Below are 20,351 nucleotides of genomic sequence, written 5' to 3'. Positions count from 1 at the left end.
AAGAGGCGAACATTGTGAAAATAGCCGATCTACATGCTCACAACGCCTCGTGTAGATCGGCTATTTTCACAATATTTATTTGCGGAACCGAGTCACATTAAATGTAATACCTACAATTCCAAGTGCTTGTCAGGATGGGGGGTCCCCAGTTCAAATGTGTTTATTTTGGGGGTCATGGCCTAAAAAGGTTTGAGAACCCCTGGTATAGAGCATTAACAAATTCATCTACCAGGGGCATTGACAACTCATTCTTATGACTTCCTATCTAGCCAAGTTCTATAAACTATATATTTTTTAAAGAGAAAACAATAAAATAATATAAGCGAATATTCGTCTTCGTTGAACAACGTCGAATAGTGACTTTGATATTCGAATATTCGATTATTTGATGAATGCCCTAATGTGTGCACAACACATGCCTGCAGTACACTGTTCCAGACAGCTCTGCCTCCTACAGTGCCACATGGTCAAAAGCTGTTTTGGGCGGAGGAGGTTGTGTGAGTCACACAGAGCCTACCATCACCCGAAGCCTCACTTCCTGTCCACAGTGATCAGCTGAAGGTCAAACTCAGAGATATCTAACATCTGAAAAGGGAAACCTTTTCCGGGAAAAAGGGGAAAAAACTAGGGAAATGTTTCCCTGTAAACAATCTGCCTTCCTGAACCCATTCACACCTCAATCCACCTCACCTGGCCTCTAACTAATCTGCCCTCAACCTAGAGTGGATTGCAGCGAAATGACATCAGGTGTAATGTTTATTTACTATTACAGTGGAAAATAACTGGCCCGAGAGCCAGCAGGTGCCTCTCCTCTTTCATACTCTTTATACACTGCAAAGCCTCTTCTCGATCCCCAATCCTCATACATCAGTTTTGTGTTGTACAGGTGAATTACTACAGTCAGCGTGATCGTAAAGAATTTTGCCAAACCGATGAATCCTCATTCTTATCTGTTTTGACATATCAGGCATTTAGTACTGGCGCCAACTATAATTTTCTATTACATGCATTATGACAAAATAGAAAATACTGAATACTGCTGAATTATGGTGACATGGATTTGGAGATTGTACAATAGTCATCTATTTTAGAGCATAAATTGTGCGCAAAGACAGGTTGAGAACAGCGAATATGCCTGTGGGACTATGTGATAAATAGATGCACATTGGGATAGACGGTATGCTCTTGGCTGAGTAACAAAAGTGAAATCATGCAGTGGCCTATTTATTTGTTGCCAAAACCATACTCCCCAGACCTGTAAAAGACACAGAGAGGGGGAGAGAGATAGAGAGCATCATGCAAAGCTGTCTGTGAAGCTCAATGTATACCTATACACTGACAACAGATGATCTCCAAGCAGACAACAACGTGTCAGCGACACATTCTGAGCTTGTAGATCAGCTATGTATAGTGTGCGACACATGGTACGCCGGAGCATAAATTGAGCATGAGTAGGTCCACTCTTCGAAGGATTGCAAAGACAAACAGAGCGGAACGAAGCCATAACAGAGCATCACCACACAAACAGAGTGAAGAGTAGCCTATTGTTCCCCTTGGCTTCAGGCATCTGACTACCCTCTCAGAGCCTGCCAAACCGGTTAACCACATGAACCCCAGCGTTGCTGCTCTGAAAATAGCAGATCTACAAGCTCCCGAGCAAGAACTGGACGATTTGCTCACTTTGCGCACCACCACAACGCATCTCGGTGTGAGCTTGAAGGTCGGCTATTTTTGGAGAAGAGCCCTGAGGGACTGTGGTCAAGGAAGTATACAGAGTTTAAGAGGTTCAAACCTCATTTATTCGTATAGAGTTGGATTTTTAATATCCAATCTACAACAGGTCAAGAATGCAACTTATTGTGAGCTTGTTGTAGATCGGCTATCCTCAGTGCGCAACACTGTCGCTCGACGGAGCATAAAGTACCGTAGCCTACGTTACGCATCATTACTCCCATAAGACTAAGAGACCATTCAGGGGGAACATTAAAATTGTGTGCAGACTAATTTCAATTAGCTGTTTAATTCAATAATATATGCAAGGCTTACACTACAGTTTTGCTTTTTGACGCAATATGCCTAGATAATAATTCCTGAGGCAGTGTATTTTACACTGTACTATATCACTGTACAAACAGAAAGCGAGGTGCGCCACGTTATCAGCTTGCGCTGCGTTTCCAGCGGCATTGCCAACCAGCATGTTCAGGTTGTGGTACCCAGCATTAGCCCGGGTTATTTCTCACCTCTCTCTCTACCTCTCTCTTACTCTAACTCAATCAGTCTCAGTATGTACTGTATATCTGTCTGTCTATCTCTCGCTCTCTCACTCTCTCGCTGAGCGAGCTCTCCATTGCCTAACAATGATTTGCACTGACGTCGAGGATCTCCATATATGGCCATGACAACATGGTGATGTTCGGTGATGCAAACAGTTTCTCTTCTGTCCATATTTGAAATCAGCGTTAAACGTAGGGCATGTCCATATTTGGGCATAATCTGTCCACATTTGTGCATAGCAAATTGCGCTGAAGTGAACCGTTGCCAAGCAACGCTGATTTCCACTTGGGCTTGGGCATGTCCATATTTGAGCATAATCCGATGTATGTGTGTGTGTGTGTGTGTGGGGGGGGGGGGGGCTGAAGGACATTTTTGCAATTGCGTCATTGAACTGGATAAAACAACTCAGAAGCAGAAACATTTTCTGGCTTCTTCATACATTTTAGCATCTCTATCATTATTATCATTTATCCCTTTGAAGTTGAGAAATTGAATACCCCTAGACAGGAGGTATAACATGTAGTAGGCTACTCGAAGCCCGTGTTTATTGACCACTCTTTAGTGCATTATTCTGTGTAGATGTGATGTGCCATGCCCATGCCGTCATACATTTGCAGAGCGTGATCGAGCAAGGAATATGAAATTAGTGTCCGATAATATGCTCAACAACATTTCCCAAGATACCTCGCAGTTGAAGGAGTATAAAAGGTTAGTATGCAATGGCATAGCCTACAGTACCTCTCCTCGTATCTCATATTATATCTATCCACATTCCCAGCCATCAGACAAAGCGTGTTGTGGGTTATAAGGAATGCACAGTTGCGGTTAATTCATGTAAGAAGAAGACGTGTCTCTTTAAGAGTAAGTGAGTGGAGGGAGAGCCGCAGGGGCAAGGAAGAGAGGCCAGTCTCTTGTTTTATCATGAGAGCTGAGGTAATGTGATAGCCAGCGTGAGACCGGCCCTGTCACTCTCCAGTCTCTGTCTGCACATGGTACAATAATACTCCCCTCTAGCCCAGGGGTTTTCAAAGTGGGTGACGGGGCACCCTGGGGTGCCGCGACGGAAGTCCAGGGGTGCCGCGAGATCATTTGATAGTATTTGGAATTTATTTGGACACTTGAAAAAATATTTAGTATCATTTTAAAGTTGAAGTACAAAGTTATTTTCAGTCAGTTCTAACCAAAATGGCTATTATCTCAACGTTTTCCTCGCAACATAATCAATAAATATCATCACTGTCGGGCAGAAACCTTGTATCTCCAAGTTTTAAATGTGTAGGTCTTTTGGTAAAGCAAAAGACCGTCGCACAAAACTAGTGAAAACAGCCGATCTACAAGCACACAACGCCTCTAGAACATTTTTTAGATGATAAATACAAAATTTACGGTTTTGGACAAGGTTTCCACCCGACAACGACAATATGCTATAAATATTCTATAAGGTGCTGGGAGTGAAAATTATAATGTAGGGGTGGTGCCTCAGATTAAAAAGAATATTTATGGGGTGCCCTGAGACAAGAAAGTTTGGGAACCCCTGCTCTAGTCTAGTTCCTTTACGTCTATGTCTGCACATGGTACAATAATACTCCCTCTAGCCCACCCCCCACCCCCGGTCTCACCTCACATTATTCATTGACCATGCTGAAAATAATTACAATCATGATCTTTATCGGAAATGATCACATGAAAGTCACATGGTCCAACAATGTTGTATAATGGACTCTTTCAGTCGAGGTTGACGAAAGTGCATCTAAGTTTAGATCAGTCATATTGGACTGAGAGGGAATTCGGCGAGCGACGGAATCACCCAACGAATTGTAGATTAGTCTTACTGCTGTCGTAGGTTGTGCATTATTGACACAGATTGTTTGTACCTAATTTAGTGTTGGGGGGGGAGTCGTGTTTGTGCAACAAACAGTAGGCCCCACCCCACACATTTATGAAGGCAAAAATACAGGCAAACCGTATGCAGTATCAAAACCTTGTTTGATGTGGTTAAGCCTCGCCACAGAATTCCGAAGATGTTTTGGGTTTGGATAAATGAAAATAAGTGCTGCAGCAAACAAGGGCTCGTTTTATTAACATGTTTTGTTCAAGCAGATAATCTTCATAAGATAATCTTCACTTTTATTAGTCTCACGAGGTCAGACCCACCATCTTATTTCATCATCACTTCCAGCATTGGAGGGTTTGAATCACGACTCAGCATGTTTGGGTTTTGCCAGAGAATGACTCGGGTACGAGCCTCTGATTGGCTGGGCTGGAGGTCTGTGGCTGGACAATTCATATGTTCTTAAAAAATGTCAATAGTTGTGCACCAAATATGAGATATCTATCTAATCACATGGCTACTACAAAACTAAAAAGCGCAGCTTCAAAAACTCACGGTTGATATATAAACAAACAGGTGTAAGTAACAACCAGTAAGACTCTCTAATGGAACGCATAATGTGTACTTTTAGTTTTTTAAGTCTATTTTGATGCTAATTCTTTCGAAATGTAGCTTAAGTAACATTTTAAACGCAGGCCTGCAGTACTATTCCGCACCTGCAATTTTGCCAAAACATATTTGCCAAAAGCTAACAACATTATAAATATATATTGTATTGTTGTGACAGACAGCCAAAGAAGAACACCATGGACTGCTCAGTTGAAGCCATTATGGAAACGGACGACAGATGTTGGCACCTGTCCAGGGAAAGTGACACAGAGAGAACAGCTGCACAGCCCATTTACGGTAAGCATTAGTTAGGGTCCCATAAAATATACATTTGGCCCATTTTTCCCCTTTTAGAGCGGGTGCACATAACATAAAGGTGTGGTCTGCATGCAGTAGCCTGCAGGCCACTGCACCATAAAATCCTTAATTCTTATGCTCTCACTCTGATGAAATGAATAAACATTGATGTAGGGCTGTTATGATTATGACATTTTACATGACGATTAATTGTCACTCAAATGATTCAGATTGCGATGAACGATTTGACATTGTGTTTTTGACATTGACAATTACATTTTTGTTTGGCTTGTAGGCTTGTTGCACATGGCACATAACCTAAATATACAAAGGAATTACTGACATATTTGACAACTTTATACACACAGAAAAAAACATTGATAGTGGAAATAGCCGATCTATCTATCTATCTAGGTCGTCCTCAGACGAGCCCTCCATCGTTGTTTCCAGTCATCTCGGTTCTCCATACATCTGGCCAGCTCATTGGTGTTCTGTGTCCCTACGTCTTCCTTGAGTATGTCCACGTATGTTTTTGTGGGACGTCCTCGCGGCCGGTGCCCGTGTGTTGGCTCCCACAGTACCAATGTGCTGGCTGGAAGCTCCTGGTGTCTTTGGCAGTGTCCTGCTAGTCTCATTCTTCTGGTGGCAATTTTCTCGCTTACCTTTGGTATTCCCTCATACAGGCTCTCGTTTGTAACATGTGCACTCCTGTTGATGTTGAGTACTGCACGCAACATTCTAGTGTAGCACCCGTCTAGAGACTTCTGCAGGGTTGGCTTCAGGGTCCAGCATTCACTGCCATAGAGGAGAACAGACTCCACCGTTGCAAAGAAGAAGCTAAGTTTGATTTGGCGGGGGAGGTTAGAGTTCCATACACTGTTCATGCCGTTCAGGGCCCTCCAAGCGAGTGCCTTCCTTACTTTAAGGTCTTTCTCAGTTGAGTCGACCCATGCGCCCAGGTACTTGAAGTCCTTGACTTCCTTCAACACAGCTCCTTCTGTTGTTGTCAGAGGTGAGTGATCAGGTAGGTTATAGGTGATAACCTCAGTTTTCTTAGCGTTTAGCCTGAGACCAACTTTGGCACACTCTATCTCCACCCTGTTCAGGAGTTCTTGTGCTTGTTCCATGCTGTCGGAGAGCAGGCTGATGTCGTCCGCATAGTCCAGGTCTGTCAGAACTACTGCGGGATGCCGTCTTGACCTCCTTGGTGTTAGCGTGAAGCCAAGCTCTTGTTCCCAAGCTCTTGTAGCCGATCTACAAGCTCACAACGCGTTGTAAACTTGTAGATCTGCTATTTCCACTATTTTTTTATGTTTGAAAATATATTAAACATTTTCAACATAATGGTGATTATGACAAAATAATTGTGATTATGTCAAATGATTGCGATTAGATGATTGTCATAATTGTGACCTACACTGGTGATGATTACTGTTCGTGCCATGGGTTAGACCAGCCCTACTGTACCTAGTTTGTCACCATTTGTCGTCCCCCCCCCCCCACAAACATACAACAAACAGCCCTAGCTTTGTGCAATAAATAGATGCTTATATAAGTAGCCTACTGACAAAAAAGCGCAATGGCATCTCTGTCTTATTGATGAATGTTGGTGTTATGTAAAGGGGTATGCCAGCAAATAGAGCACTTTCCACAATATGCAGCCCCCCACCGCCCAGCAATCTAATATACAGCACATGCATGTACGCACACTCACCAACTGGCTCACCCTCTAGGCCACATTCCAACAATCACAGCTACATCCAGCTGAGCAGCCCCCCCCCCTCTCACACACACACACACACACACACGCGCACGCGCACGTGCACACACGCGCGCACGCACGCACGCACGCACGCACACGCACACACAGAGAGAGAGAGCACTCCCTACTTTTAGACTGCAAGTTTGCCTTAGGATTATTTACACAGTGTGCATATTGCTTATGCTTTTAACCACTTAAGCCCTGTGTACTTCGGCGAGTAGCAAAAAAATACTCATTCTACAATCTCAAAACACTCCGCAATGCATGAGTTTTGAGCTTGAAGATCTGCAATTTTTAGCAATTTGGGGATTATTTATTATTATTATTTCTGTATTACCAGGTTGAAAGTTGGTTAATGTGCCATTTATGTGCTAGTCCATGGCACAGGCGGAGATTGCATTTTGGGAGGCCCTGCATTGACTGGCTTCCACATGGCTGCTTGGCAAAATGAGGGCATCAAAGTCCACCACAATCAAGCATTGTGATGAGCCCTGATGGTGATAATCAAGAGACATTTCTCACATTTAGTTTAGGTTTCAAAAAATGTGTGGAAAACAGACTAGCACAGATGGTGGACAACCCTCACTGTCAAACCTTATTCTTGGCACTACCAGGCAATTAGTCTTGATTAGGGTTCAAATTATAAAAGAAACTGGGAGGAATTTGTAAGCCCTATTAAATTGTTAAATTGGCAAATTGAATTTGTAAGCCCTATTAAATTGTTAAATTGATCAAACATAGCAAATTAAAATATAAGCTAATGTGACTCGGCATGTGATGACTATTTATATTCTTTCATTGCCATCCAATATTAAAGTAACAGCCGCTGCTAAAGGTTTGAAAAGGGGTTGCTGAGAACCAGTAAGAAAATATCATTCTTTGAACGTACAATATGATATACTGTATGTATATGAGATCATATTTTCTTCCTTTCTACTGTGTATTTAAGTGACTCATGTGATGTCAGTCTTGCCTGTGCTGACCAATGCCTAATACAATGAGGACTGCAATGGAATAAGTCATTAAGAATGTATTGTTTTAAATTCCTTGATAATTGTATGCGTGTGTAGCTCATAAGGCCTATTAATCCCTTGAACCCTTGCATCCCTTTTCTGGAAGTAACATTTTGCAAAAAAAAAAAAAAAAGAATAGCAGCTCAAAAGCTCACCGTGCCTCACAGTCATAACGCAACACGTTATGAGCTTGTGAAACTTCTCTTTCTGGCAAAGGGATTCGGTTTAGAGGGGGTAACAAATGGTCTGATTCAAGTGTAGAGGGTTTAAGTGGTTAACCTGTATTTTAACATCTGTGCAATAAAATCAATCAGTAATTGAGGTAATTTCTAAGTACACCTGTAACAGTGAGAAAAAAAAACTATCTGCACAAAGGAATTGAATACCATAATATGGGTTTGGCTGTTTACACTATTGGGCTGGGTCTAAGGTAGCATGTTGATTACCAGAGGAAAGGCTATGTTGAACTTGCAGATAAGGAGAGCAGTAGTTATAATGTCTAATAAATCATTCTCCTGCTTTATAGCATCATTATTTCTCCAAACTCTTACATAATGGCAACACATTCACATACAATAATAATAATACAATAATACATACATAATACAAGAACTGGTTCCAGTTAAGGTGTGACATGAAACAAGGAAAATAACAGTTTAGAACAGGCTGCCTTACAAAGGCAGAATGCAGTAACTACATTTTCGGACAAACCGACTTATTTGTGTCGCCCAAAGGTCAAATTAGCCTTCATGATATTGGGGGATGAGCAATTAGCTCAAGAACAAATATACAATCAGTGTAATATCACTTGTATGTCTTTATCTCATTTGGCTGATCAGCTGTAACTAGGGTTGGGTATCGTCGGCGATACTTTTAATGGTATCGATTCACTGACATGATACTATCGAGTATCGGTTCACATAAAAACGAACGATACCTTGTTTCGATACTTTTGAATGCACCCCTTGCTGGTCGCATCTGTAACAGTTGGGCTACTGAAAGTTTAATGACTGCTTTAGTAGGCTACACTTGTTACTGTGAAAATAGCTGAGAATAGCCTATGATGTTTATTATTATGATAATGATCCAACGTCTATAAAATAGCCCATAGAAAAAGGCAAATAATAATTATAATAATAATAATAAATAAAAAGTATCGAAAATGGTACCGAAAAAGGTATCGTATCGATTCCCAGGTATCGAAAAAGGTATCGTATCGATTAAAAGGTGAACGATACCCATCCCTAGCTGTAAGACTTTTAAACCCATTTTTCAGTGAAATTCGTGAACGTACTGTAGTTACTGCACTCTGCCTTTGTAGGGCAGCAGGGGTCTTCAACGTTTTCAGGCCAAGGACCCCTTAGTTGAGAGAGAGATTAAGCAGGGACCCCCATCAAAATTTTCATAGATTCCATATAGTTTCATACTTTGACAGCACAATGACAGCACGATCATCGTTGTATTTTGGATTCATGTCAATGTGTTTTCAGATATTTAACCACTTGAACCGTCAATACTTAATAAAGTTAACCTTTCACTCTGTACTTAGTCTGCTCTTTTTCCCCACTGCTGAAGTTAGCCGATCTACAAGCCGATCTACAAGCTCACAACGGCTCGCAGCACGAGGCGTTGTGAGCTTGTAGATCTGCTATTTTTGGCTAAAGTTCTCAGAATAAGGCCACTAGGGTTCAAGTGGTTAACATAAAAAAGGAGAAAAAAGTTTCTATCACACAAAGATTTGGAGGACCCCCTGTAGTAACTCTGAGGACCCCTTAGGGGCCCCGGACCCCCTGTTGAAGACCCTTGGTTTAGAACATTTGTTCTCAAAGTGGGGTCCAGCTAAATGTCTTAATACATTTTAACCCCTTTATCCATATGTTTATGTATATGGCTTGTAAATCTGCAAGCCATCTGATTTTTTTTTTATATTTTTGAAAAATCTTGACATTTTTTTGATTCATAGCACTTTACTTTTTACACAAATCTTCTCATCTGGGGGTCCCTGGCACAACACATTTTCAGGTGGGCGTCCGTGGCCAAATACATTTTAATTTGGGGGTCCTTAATTGGCATGAAAACGTTTGAGAACAGGACAATTACACTTTACAAGACAAACCTTATGTTTCTCTCTTTGCTTGCATCCCCATTACACATGAGCACTGTATGAAAGCACTAAAGTCATGCATGCGCCAGACAATTAAGTGAAACTGTTGAGGATTCAATTTCAGCAATTTTCTACGCACTGTAATTTCGCAATGAGACACGTTAGCAGCAGACAGGAAAATGATTGTGTGGAAAAATAAAACCGCAGCTGTAAAACCTTAAACGATGCGACGCCTGCTGAGCCAATTCAGGAGACGACTCAAAGCAGCGCTAACTCCTCCTGAACAGATCCATCACCTGCACATCTCATCTGATTGGGGCGGGATAGATAAACCTCCCTGCTTATTACTCTTTCCGCTCGCTGCTACTTTGCCATCTTGCTGCTCTATGCCAGTGGTTCTCAACCTGTGGGTCGGGACCCCCAGGGGGGGTCCCCAGATGATTAACTTAATGTGCAACATTGTTTTCTCACTCAACTGTAAACAAACCAACATACAGTAGTTTAAGTGTATAGAGGGTTTATGCACATGATAATTTAAGGATTTGATAGACCTTTTTAGTACCTCTGGTCAAACATTGGTCAAATTGTCAAATATTAGAGGCTGAAATTGTGAAAATAGCCGATCTACATGCTCACAACGCCTCAATGGAAAAACTCGAGTCAAACTAAATGTAATGCCAGCTCCTACAATTCCAAGTACTTGTGCAGGGTGAGGGGTCCCCAGTTCAAATATGATTATTTTGGGGGTCGCGGCCTGAAAAGGTTGAGAACAACTGCTCTATGCTAGTGCTTTGTGCTTAGCTCTATGACGTTTTTGAGTTCCCACCACCACAACGTGTCACAACACATAAAAACATTCTATAAGACCCGGAGACCTTTCTTGTCATAATGACATAGTCGAGATAGTGTGACACTTATTTTAGATCATTAAGTGTTTTTTGTTCTACTTTCAGACATTGTGCCATATAACTATCCTAGATAGGATTAAGGGTGAGGTGCATGGGGACAACTTCATCTTTTGATATAATTGTTGTTTGTTGTTTTTTCCCTGGTGAAACTTTATATTTACTATCAAAACTACTATCAAAACCTCCACCGGCTGTCAGTCAGTCTGTCAGTCTGTCAGTCAGTGTCCATCACATCACACTTTTGCCCTATTCTTATCTCTGCCACCGTTGGCCCTATCGATGCCAAACTTTGCACACACACTCCTTGGATGGCAAATCACAACCTCTGATTTCTCACATGGCCCTCCTCTAGCGCCACCATCAGTTGATTTTTGCAAAACACATTTTTGGACACTGCTCCTACAGATTTTGGCCTAAAATCACACAAAGCGGTACACAGTATCTCTACAGTCATGTCATCAACATGCATCTGTCCCATTTCCCATATTCCCTCCTGATTAGCTACGATTGCCTTCTAAAGTTTGTGTATGCGACGTGGCGGTCGCTTATCTCCCGATTAGGGAGTCTATATAATATTTTTGAACCCTAACCCTAACCCTTTTGTGTTTTTCAGACTGATTAATAATAACTTGAATTGAAAAGGCATATTTAGGGATTTACTATCTTAGCCTACACGAGTTAAATTAACATTGATTTTACAATATACATTGGGGTTTCAGAGACCATAGACATGCCATTAAATGGGGGTCCGTAGCCCAATGCATGTCAAACTGCGGGTCCTTGAAAGTGGTAGAGAATCACTGCTAGAGCCCTAAAAATCTTCTCTCATATGGGGGTCCCTGGCATATCTTTTCAAATGGGGATCCGCGGGCTAATAAGTGTCAATTTAGGGGTCCTTGACATGAAGAAGGTTATCAATTTACAGAAAGAAAACAAAAAATGTGGAAGCTCTCATAACAGCCTTTATATCGTTGGTGTCGAGCAGAAACCCGACACCAACCATATAAAGGCTGTTATGGCTCCGGTTAGGTTTTAATCCAGCACCTTTTATGCTGTGACGCAACAATACTAACCACTGAGTCAACCTGTGCAACCTGATATGGCACTACATATGTGCTGACTTTCCAGGGATGTGGTTACATTTTGTGCGTTCATACGTAAGTATTAAAGAAAATCTGTTTCAGAACGTTTGCTGGAGAGAGATTACTGATCTGGCTTCAAGTTGTACGTTCATTATTATTATTTAAATGTACCATTTTAGGGTGCATTTATGGATTCGGCCTGTCAATGTGTGTTTCGCATAAGCATTAACATCATTATTTCATGGGTTGAAATTTGACCCTCGTCCTGTGTCACATCATCTCCTTGTTATTTCTTAAGTGCCATCAAAAAAGCAAAAGGGATAACTTAAAAATAAAAAATAAAAAGTTTTTTGGCAGAAAGAAAATAATATCAGAATTACGTTATACAGTACTTACACTGTTGGCCCTTGACACTCGTAGATGTCAGCTGCAAAAGGTTTTCAAACTGCACACTTTCTGTAAAAAAGAAAGAAGAAAAAAGAGTCGTTATTTTGTGAAATATATATTAGTCAGTCTCTCAGGGCTCATATATTTCAAATATTTGTTTTCATGTAATCGTATAGATACTGTAATATTCTCTTTTAAACTTATTAAAAACACAAGGTTTACATCATGTTTGTGGTACTAAGCTAAATGACCATGGAACAGACTATATGATGATGTGTGTAATGGGTGACACATGATTCAAATCATCTATTTGACTGCCCATGAAAGCTCATTCTCACATTTAACTATTGGATTGTTACAGCAGGGGTCTTCAACGTTTTCAGGCCAAGGACCCCTTAGCTGAGAGAAAGATGAAGCAGGGACCCCCAGATTCCATATTTCATCGTTTGACAGCACAATCATCAGTGTATTTTGGATTCATGTCAATTTGTGTTATCACTCAGATATGTAACCACTTGAACCGTCAATACTTAATAAACTTGACCTTTCACTCTGTGCTTAGTCTGCTATTGTAGATCTGCTATTTTTGGCTAAAGTTCTCAGAATATGGACGTTAGGATTCAAGTGGTTAATATAAAAACAGAGGAAAAAAGGTTTCTATCACACAAAGATTTGAAGGACCCCCTGTAGTAACTCTGAGGACCCCCGGACTCCCTGTTGAAGACCCCTGTGTAATTACAGAGAATACTAGCAATGAGTACAGATAAGAAGGGAGGAGGTAAAACAAGGGAATGTGAAAGAAGGGATATGTTGTTGGCTGTTTTAATTTAACCGCAAGTATAAAACTGACTGGCAGGCTTGAAATTTACTCTCACTTCTCCTGACAAGACCTCTCTATCTAACATATAATTCACCAAATGTCTGAGTGAGTGTCTGAAACAGCGTTTCTCCTCAGTGGCTGGAGCAATTGATCTGAAATCGCATCACCATTAGCATATGAACACACCTGACACAACTGTGAAGCCCTTTTTTCACTTTCACAAATCGTTTAATTGATATTAATTTATTAGTGAATTAATTTTTCCCATTGACTTATAATGGGAATCCCAAAAACTCACATTCAATATTTTTTTTCTCGCAAACCATAGGGGCTACAGTTACAAAACTCTGAGAGGAGATTTATAATGATATCAAGGATTAAATAAAAAATAACTTTGTCAGTTGGCCTCATGGTGGCGCTATAACAGTCCACTTTACGTTTCGGCCTGTAACTCTTGAACCGTAGGTCGGAAAATTAAAATTATTTTTTCCCTGGATTCCGTGGGTCGAGACGCATCTCCCGATATAGGCCACGCCCATTTGCGCCAGGCTAGATTTTCCGCCATCTTGAATTTTCTCCAAAACACACTTTTTGCTCCTTTTCCTACATATTTTCTTCAAATGTCGCAAAAAGCGGTATACATGATCTATGAACCCATGCAATGAATATACTCAAGGGATATGTCGATAGTCTGTACCGTTCGTTCGTAACGGGCTTCCAAAGTTAGCGGGAGGGGCCCGTTTTGCAAACAATAGCCATAAATCACAAACAAAACGTCGAGTCAACACTGAATTTCTGCCACAGGTTGCGGGTGGCTTACTCAACGAATCCCCAGAAGCATTTCCAATTCCACCCGTAGAGGGCGTCACAAACGCGCAAAACGTAACCGTTTCGTTCCAAAACGCGTTTTTCAGGCGGACCGACCCTCTCAAAAAGAAACACAGACTACTCTGTGGATGGTCTCACGGTCCAAACCGCTGCACACACACACACACACACACACACACACACACACACAGTCACACACACAGTCACCCTCCACCCCCACCCCCACCCCCATTGGGTTTGATTATTATTAGCTACAGGGGGAGAGGAGAGGGTCCTCCTGTTGGAGATGGGGACGTTTTATTATGTTTGTGTTTTTGGCAGCAGCACGGCGTTTAGCTAAACGCTTCTGTTCCAGACAGACTGCTATAGCAAGCAGCCTATACTGCTTTGGGGGTCAGTTTAGCTAACAGGACAGCCAGCTAACGCCTTGCTAATAACAGATGCGATTGACACACACACACACATAGCCATTAAACGAAACGGGTATTTCTTACATTGATGCTCCTACATATTATCATGCAAGTACCAGTTAAAGTTACTTTCCATCCCTCATATACCGTGTGCACAGTGCACATCCCATAACCCACACACTGCACATCATTTCGGAGCTCATATCTTTGAACGGGTAAGGACTAGTCTTAGATAATTGTGCTTTTGTAAACACTGGAGGCCTAAAAGTCCCCAAAATGCTTCAGAAGTTCCGTTTAAAATGGAATGCAAGCAAATGTTGCCATGCCACCAAGCAGTTATCAAATGTGTTGCTTAGCTTATTGCTAAGCAACACATTTATTTTTCAAACTTTAAAATTTCTCTGACAGTGTACAAATGGAACCAAATGAACCCTGATGGGTTCATTTGGTTATAGACTTGTATGGGTCAATGTAACCCCCCCTAAAAGGAACCCACAGAGTCCCTAGAATCCACTTTGAGAACCACTGCTCTAAGAAATACAAACTGTATTGCTCTGTATTGCTAGTGGCTTAAAAGGCAAATTGGAATTAGCAACTTTTGTGATGTGTCATCCTCTTGGCTGGTAATCACTCCACAGGCCCTTGCCAAAGTGCTATGACATTAGGGGAACTTGACTTATCACTCAACTCTGAACAAACAATTGAACTGAGTTTTACTGAGTAAAGGGTCATTCCCACCGGGAAGATAAAGATAAAGATAAAAACATATCTTTCTCAATTGAAGTGGATGGTAGCGTCCAGTGTGGACACCATCCACTTCAATTGATAAAGATATTTTTTATCTTTATCTTTATCTTGCACGGTGGGAACAGATTTGACCAGAAAGAGGAGGCGGTAAACCAACAACCCAGGCGTGTCAGCGTGTTAGTCATGATCAGTGTTGTCAGTGTGTCAGTCATGTCAGCGTGTCAGTCATGATACATCTTTAGGGTAAGCCTCACTGTTATGGCTATATTATTTACATGAATATTTATATGCACAAATTAATACATTTAAATTTTAAAGGAGCTATAGTCAACTTCTTCTTGAAAAACGGATGCTAAAATAAAAATAATGTTTTGAAAATATTTTATTAAAAAAATAAGCTTCATATATGTGTTTCAATTCAAAAATGACCACAAAAAGCGTAAAATAATGATAAAATAATCATTTTGGCCATTGTCGGACTGACACTTTGTTTACATCCTAGTCTAACACTATCAAAGAATAGACAAGAATGTAAACAAAGTGTCGGTCCGACAATGGCCAAAATGATTATTTTATCCTTATTTTACGCTTTTTTGTGGTCATTTTTGAATAGAAACACATGTATGAAGCTTATTTTTTTATAAAATATTTTCGAAACGTTCTTTTTATTTTAGCATCCATTTTTCAAGAAAAAGTTGACTCTAGCTCCTTTAAGATGACAAATATGCACTTTAACCTCATGGCTATTGTAAATCTTGGCTATATTGTGATATAACAAGATATGACATTAAGCCCTGCTACTGTCAGAATATGAATTGAGCTGATTGCAGGTCTAAGACTGTCCCAGAACCTTTCACCATAATAAGATTACATCTTTACTATTTAATGTGCAAATCAGCTGAATGCTCTCTGTAGCTTTACTTTACTGCTAATAGGTGTTTCTTTGATTTACTGTTCTGAAGGCTAAAGTAATACATGACAAGCATCTTAACTGACTAATGCATTATTAATGTAATTACTGACATCATTAACAGCACTTTCTACTCTGACCTCTTAAACCCTATATAGTATATACTGTACTTGGTTGACTATACTTGGTGGTCTATACTTGGTCCCCTCCCCTTTTTCTTTCTACACCAAATCACTTTGCCGATAATAGCAAATCTATAAGCTCACGATGCTTTTCATTACGATGTGTTGTGACTTGTGAGCTTTTGGATCATCTATTTTGTAAACAATTTAGAAACATTTAGAAACATTTTAGATTTTTTTTTAAATAAGCGATTCATGGATGGATGCCCTTATTAGTTTTTCCTTCTTCTTGACAGTTTTACTTTTATAAATAAACACCTCAGCTTTGTAGTATGTGGCTCAAACCATCTGTCTTTTCTATGTACTTCAATCAATAAACCCACATGTAACCTAATCACTTAGGAATAGTGTAATTATCAGATCTATAATGGGTGATCTTTCTAAAAGCTCACAATGCATCTTCTGTAATGGTCTTCTTCCAGCAGCAATCACATAGTAGATCAGTGTCACTCTCCAGCAATGGCCATATATTCTAGCCAGAAGATTGCTCTGTGTGTGGCTCGTTATTGTTGCGTAATAAGCAAGAAAGAAAGGAATTGGCAAATGTCACTGTGTGCACTATTGAGAGCAATCAATATAAATCAAGTGTTCCCACCTAGATTAAGGCCTAATTTATGCGAAAACAACCGTGATGCACAACATTGCGTTCTTCACTTGTAAATCAGTTCTCTTCGGCAAGCGACAATATCGTGAGACGAAGCATAAATGAGGCTTTAGGCCTGTTTCCATGTAGTGAGTCATTGCTGTGAGCTAGCTCACCCCATCCTACGTCAGAAACATATAAGATGTAGGTCGCAGTCTGAGCGGCCTTCAGCAGTCAGTGCTTGGCATTGCATTATGCAAGAGTTTGCGCCATGCACGCTGAAAGACGTCACGTCACTTTCTATCACCTGGCTCCCTACAATTCCCAATTCAACGGTCTGCCTCCTTTGAATGTCACTTCTTGTCCTTGAGGATTGCTGCGAAAATAGAGCCACAAAATGACAAGTATAGTGAGCCTCTCTGGGCACATGTTATCAGACAGTTACACTACTATATCCATATACACTACCAGTAAGACTCCCTAATCGGGAGATAAGCGACCGTAGGTGGCTTATCTCCACAAATAGGGCATTTGTTTTTCCAAAATCTTCCTGATCCATGTTGATGACATGAGTGTAGACATGCTGTGTAGTGATATTCGTGATTTTAGGGCAAAAACTGTAGGAGCAGTGTCCAAAAATGTGTTTTAAAAATCGGCCTGAAGGTGGCGCTAGAATAGGGCCATGTGAGAAATGAGGGGTGGGGTGTCCGCGTTGCCTTGGCGGACGAATAGGTACCGGCCCCGGCTCTCCCGGACGCTCCTAGCCCGAGTTACGGCATTTTATGTGCGCTGCAGTGGCAGGGGGTCCTCCACTGGGGGCGCCACCACTTTTGCATCCGTTCTGGAGCACCAGGAGTCGGTGGTCCCCGGGAATTCACCGTGAGCAGCCCCGTCGCGGTGGTCATTTGGTCATTTTTGCACATTTGGTCATTTTTTACATCTGGGGGTCCCTGGGGCTCCGGGGGTCCTTGGAGGTTGTAGTTTGGCAGGCAAGGAGTGTGTGTGCAAAATCTGGCATGGATCAGGTCAACGGTTGCGGAGATATGAGCAGGGAAAAAGTGTGACGTGTGACGTGTGACCACATTTGGTCATTTTTTACATCTGGGGGTCCCCCAGGGACCCGGGGGTCCCTGGGGCTCCGGGGGTCCTTGGAGGTTGTAGTTTGGCAGTCAAGGAGTGTGTGTGCAAAATCTGCCATGGATCGGGTCAACGCTTGCGGAGATATGAGCAGGGCAAAAGTGTGACTGACTCACTGACTCACTGACTGACTGACTCACTGACCCACGGACAGCCTGTGGAGGTTTTGGTAGTAAATGCGACCTACGGTCGCAATAATAGTTTGCCATATCTATACACTGAGGACACGTTTAAAACTTTAAATAGATAGCCCGAGTCCATCAGAGATGCATGTCTGGGATCTCTCTCCCACACGACTCTGGGAGGTTGTCAGTCAGATAACAGGTTTTGATTTGTAAAGATGAAAAAAGAACAGAATGGTGGGCAGCATTTTTTTAACCACTTAAAACCAGCTATTTTAGAAAAAAAAGTAAATAAAAAATATTTTGACAAATGTACCCAAAATAGGGATGCCGGGGATAGTATCTAGATTTGCATGTACATATTTTTTCCAGTGCAGAAAGATGGATGAAACTCCCCACCGACTATAAAAAATGAATGACCAGAGGGGGGGGGGGGGGGGGGTATGGCCTCCCCCCCAGCAAATCGAACCCTTCAGATAACACTGTAGCTGACACTGTATCCACTGGATTACCCGGGATTCTTGTCACATGAGGTGAAGCACCGCCATCTCATTTGATTCTACGGGGATAAATGAATTAGTGCCGTTGTAGCCTATCAGCGACCCTGCATTCAATCATCAGATTGAAGTCATTTATTATTGTGGTTATCATCAAAGCGCCTGGGATGTAACCCACGGTCACTTCAGAAGTTCTCTCCCTGTTGAGCTAAAGAGCTGCCAAAGAATTCCCAGCATATTTCCCCTCTTGGGCCTGCAGCCCTGAACACAGTCAATTTCACAATTACACTTTGTGGAAAGACCTGAAGTCATCTAAGGGGATTCTTTCATGTCTTTCACCTCAATTTGTGTAAAACAATATATCATGAAATGCAATATTTGATCATATATTTTCCAATCGTTACTTTAAATATGAAAACCAGTAAGACTCCCTAATCGGGAGATAAGCGACCATCAGGTCGCATACAAGACTCCCTAATCGGGAGATAAGCGACCGTCAGGTCGCATACACAAACTTTAGAAGACAATGGTAGGCAATCAGGAGGGGATATGGGAAATGGGACCAGATCCATGTTGATGACATGACTTGCGGTACACATGACTGTGTACCACATATCGTGATTTTAGGGCAAAATCTGTAGGAGCAGTGTCCAAACATGTGTTTTGTAAGAATCGGCCCAATGAGAAATGAGGGGTGGAGGTTGTGGTTTGGCAGCCAAGGAGTGTGTGTGCAAAGTTCGGGGCAACGGTGGCGGAGATATGAGTAGGGCAAAAGTGTAGCGTGACGGACAGACAGACTGACTGACTGCTGACAGACAGCCGGTGGAGCTTTTCATAGTAAGATACAAATCACTGTTACTTTGAAATATCAAAGCAAGCTTTTAAAACGGTTTCAATCCATAACCATAACCAAAGCTGTGTAAAACTAGGAAATTATATATGTGCACGGCTCCTGGGATCCTCCTAGAAACGGCTCCAGTGTGGACCTCAGTCGTGGCACACACACACACACACACACACACACACACACACACACACACACACACACACACACACACACACACACACACACACACACACACACACACATACACACACACACACAAACATTTGACTTAACATCTTTTCATATCTTCTCATCTATAACTATGGGTATACAGTTGTCTGATCTTGTCTGTCTGACCGATCCTTAGCTTGTGAATTTTGATGATAAACAAAACGAAACATTACTAATGCTTATTTTACGCTTTGTTGTATGATGGCATTGCGGTCTGAAAATAACAGATCTACAAGCTAAAATGCAACACGTTGTTAGCATGTAGACACTCTATGTCTGGCACACGACACCGGCAACAAACTACAAATCAGGCTTTAGTGTTCCAGCTGAATTCAATGTCATAACAAAATGTAATACCGTAAATGGGACGAATTTGCTGTCTTGCGTCAGAATAATTTAGTGTAACATGAATCATACAAAATGGCAAATTTATGGGTCTCACAACTGTTTGCTCAACGTTTCATATTACCCTGTCATCATATTCAGCACGGAATGTGAAAGTCACTGGCAGATAGACGCCTGTTTATGTCCCTCAGTACACCACTCATTCATTATGGAAAACAACGATATGCAGTGTTCTTTCTTTCCTTCATTTGTCAAAAGAGAGCCTGGTGGGGGTGAGGTCTGAGTATGCTCGATGCTTTTTTGTGATAAGCAAGCGTCTGTGTTTAGTGTTCCTCATCTCAATGGCCGCATTCGCCCTGCTCCAATGCAACGGGTCACACTGAGTCACAAGGCCAGCCAGTGATGACAATGGCACGTTTGTGCATAGGGCAGAGCTACGAGCATCC

General features: G+C 41.6%; 1 protein-coding gene across 2 annotated transcripts in view; it reads right to left on the bottom strand.

Annotated features, from left to right (window-relative positions):
- Positions 1-20,351, bottom strand: part of gnaz (guanine nucleotide binding protein (G protein), alpha z polypeptide) — a gene marked incomplete at its 3' end in the record, with an annotated part of 52,846 nt that overhangs the window by 19,630 nt on the left and 12,865 nt on the right. For both annotated transcript variants that reach the window (XM_080742963.1, XM_080742964.1), the window contains exon 2: positions 12,277-12,336. The remainder of the gene's footprint in view (positions 1-12,276; positions 12,337-20,351) is intronic.

The sequence above is a fragment of the Nannobrachium achirus genome, assembly GCF_963921795.1.
Source record: "Nannobrachium achirus genome assembly, chromosome: 15".
Lineage (NCBI taxonomy): Eukaryota > Metazoa > Chordata > Actinopteri > Myctophiformes > Myctophidae > Nannobrachium > Nannobrachium achirus.
The sequence above is the reverse complement of the archived record's forward strand: the minus strand, read 5'-3'. Positions and strand labels throughout refer to the sequence as shown.